Here is a 3,026-nt window from a genome sequence, read left to right as displayed (position 1 = left end):
TGAAGGACAGTGAGAACATGAGAGATCCAGAACCTGCAGAATGAAACACACTGAAGAACAAACAGGTTGGTGTTTATTCTTGATCCTTCATCAATTTGGCTGAAGAACAATGCAGATATAAAGCTGATCATCATTTTTAGTGTTTATAGTAAAATGTGTTTAGAGATCTAAAAAATAAAGGAAAACTTCCAATAAATAATATAGGGGAGACTTTCTATCTCCAGGGTACAAAATATGGACTGAAACTCAAATGTTCAAATAAGCTTCGGGGTGTTGCCCTTAATAATAATAATAAAAAAAAGCTTTTGTTTTTAAAAATGAAAATTGAATGAAAATTGTGCTGGAACAATGTTGTGTGAGAATATTGGTCAGTTAATTAGCTTAAAATAGTTATTAATTACAGAAGTTTTTATTACAGTGTAATAATGTTATTATTGTGTTTATAATATAATACTATAATTGTGGAGTTGATCAATCATCAAATAATGATTTTTTTTTAGTGTAGATCATTGTATCTTATTTTGTAAAAATGTGTCAAAATGATTATAATTTGGTGTAGCTGTTGTCTGCTATATTGTAACCTTTTTAAACTCTAATTTCAGATCTTATGGAGGAGAAACAGCATCATGTCAAAACTGTAAAGAAAACTTGCTCACAGACTGAAAGAGTTTCTTTACTGAAAAGAGACAAGAAAAATTTCACCTGCACTCAGTGTGGAAAGAGTTTGACAAGCAAGAAGAATCTCAAAGTTCACATGAGGATCCACACTGGAGAGAAACCATTCACATGTGATCAGTGTGGGAAGAGTTTCACACAATCATCGTCCCTTAAAAGACACATGAACATCCACACTGGAGAGAAACCGTTCACATGTGATCAGTGCGGGAAGAGTTTCACACAATCATCATCCCTTAAAACACACATGAACATCCACTCAGGAGAGAAACTGCATGAATGTGATCAGTGCGGAAAAAACATTTTTGATGGCTTCATACCTGAAGAAGCACCTGAACATTCATTCAGAGAAGGAGCATCATTCATGTTCTTTATGTGGAAAGAGTTTTTTACATCTGAAAAGTTTAACATTGCATCAGAATATACACACTGGTGTGAGAGATCATTTGTGCTTTGAGTGTGAGAAGACTTTTTCTACAGCTCATCAGCTGAAAGTGCACCAGAGGATCCACACTGGAGAGAAACCTTACAAGTGTTCACACTGCGACAAGAGATTCAGTCGGTCAGATCTCATGAAATTACATGAGAGGATCCACACTGGAGAGAAACCCTACACATGTGATCAATGTGGGATAAGTTTCTCAGATAAAGGAAACTTAAGAGTGCATATGAGAGTTCATACTGGAGAGAAACCGTTCACATGTGATCAGTGTGGCAAAACATTTTCGTGGGCTTCAAGCCTGAAGATCCACATGCCGGTTCATTCAAAGCAAAAACCACATTCATGTTCTGTGTGTGGAAAGAGTTTTTCACGTTTACAAAAATTAAAGGCACATCAGAAGATACATGCTGGTGTGAGAAATGATGTGCTTTGAGTGTGAGAAAACGTTTATTTCATCTGAACATTTAAAACTGCACCAGATAATTCACACCAAATGAGAAACCGTACACTCGTGATCAATGCGGTAAAAGTTTCAGAGAAAAATCACACCTTAAGGAACACATAAAAATCTACTGTGGGAAGATTGAACACAAATGACAATGTTAGGCAAAACATTTCATTGTGTGGAAAGAGTTTCTCAATATTTGAACATTGACTAGTGTAAGAGATTCAGTGTGTTTTGAGTGTGGGGCGAATATCTATTTGCCATATGTGTTTGGTTGCTTTTATCAATAAAGTTCTTTCACTCTGGATCAAAAGTGTTTCATGTTTGAAATGTAAGCTATGTGTGTATTTTAATGACTTCAGCAAGAGCACATGTACAACATTACATTTACCTTATTATTAAGATCATTTTCTGCTATTAATAAATAATGTAGGTACCTCTGCAGTTTTTTTTTTTTTTTTTTTTTTTTTTTTTTTTTTGGACATATATAGATGATGCATGATTTATAAATGTGCTGAATAATGTACATTAATGTAATTGTCACGGTGTGGTTTGCGGGGAAATGAGGAGGAGGAACGCGGAGATCCAGTACACAGAGTTTATTTGTATAATCCACAGGGAGAATGGACAGGAAACAGCAGGGAACCAGAAACCACAACGTAAACTTCACGGAGAACTAGACATAAAGACAATATAATCACCGACAAAGAAACGTGAACACAACCAACCTTAAATACACAGACGAACCAATCAGGGGGAAACAGGTGAACAATCAAACAGTGACATCATAACAAAAAAAGGAAACGGAAAGTCCAAATAAGGGCAACACAGGGGAAAAACAGTCCAAACGGTCTGACAGTAATGAGTTTGATTTTCCATATGGACCCTTGCTGCATACACTAGTTTGGAAAGACAAGTGCACACACCTATAAAACACCTAAAGCTGTGTTTGGGCTCTCTTGATTCATACAAAGGCGATTGGCGCCATATTGTGATTCAGTTATCACTCAGAGGACTTCAGTATTAATAGCATAGCATTAATAGATTTTTGTGTGTACCATGTGTAGTATTATGGCTGTGTTGCTAAACCGACTGTTTTGTAGGCTACATCGTAAAGTAAATCCAGATCCAGCATTTTTAGGTCTGATGCTTGTGAGACAATAATGTGACAAGCAATAAAATCTATCCTAACTAGAAACAACAAGCAACATAAAACACACACACACACAAGATACAATGTTTGAAACTAGCCTTCTTCACTGCTCTTGAGATTTTTTTTCTGTACTATCAGCAATGAAGGTCTCTTTCATTTCCACTTTTACTCATTTTTATATATGCTTTGCAAATTATCAAAATTATTTTACGATATGGCGTGAACGCAGCATTACTACACTCGCTGTTTTCAAGAGCTTCCCTGGATAACTTAGGGCTCTAGACTAACTTCTTGCACTGGTTGCACTGGTG

The 3,026-nt window shown here is 36.0% G+C and overlaps 1 pseudogene; it reads left to right on the top strand.

The window, feature by feature from the left end:
- Positions 1–1,802, top strand: LOC127161076 (zinc finger protein 239-like; annotated as a pseudogene).
- Positions 1,803–3,026: the final 1,224 nt, after the last annotated feature.

Source organism: Labeo rohita, unplaced genomic scaffold, assembly GCF_022985175.1.
Source record: "Labeo rohita strain BAU-BD-2019 unplaced genomic scaffold, IGBB_LRoh.1.0 scaffold_54, whole genome shotgun sequence".
NCBI lineage: Eukaryota > Metazoa > Chordata > Actinopteri > Cypriniformes > Cyprinidae > Labeo > Labeo rohita.
Note: the sequence above shows the minus strand (reverse complement) of the source record. Positions and strands in the feature narration are given on the sequence as shown.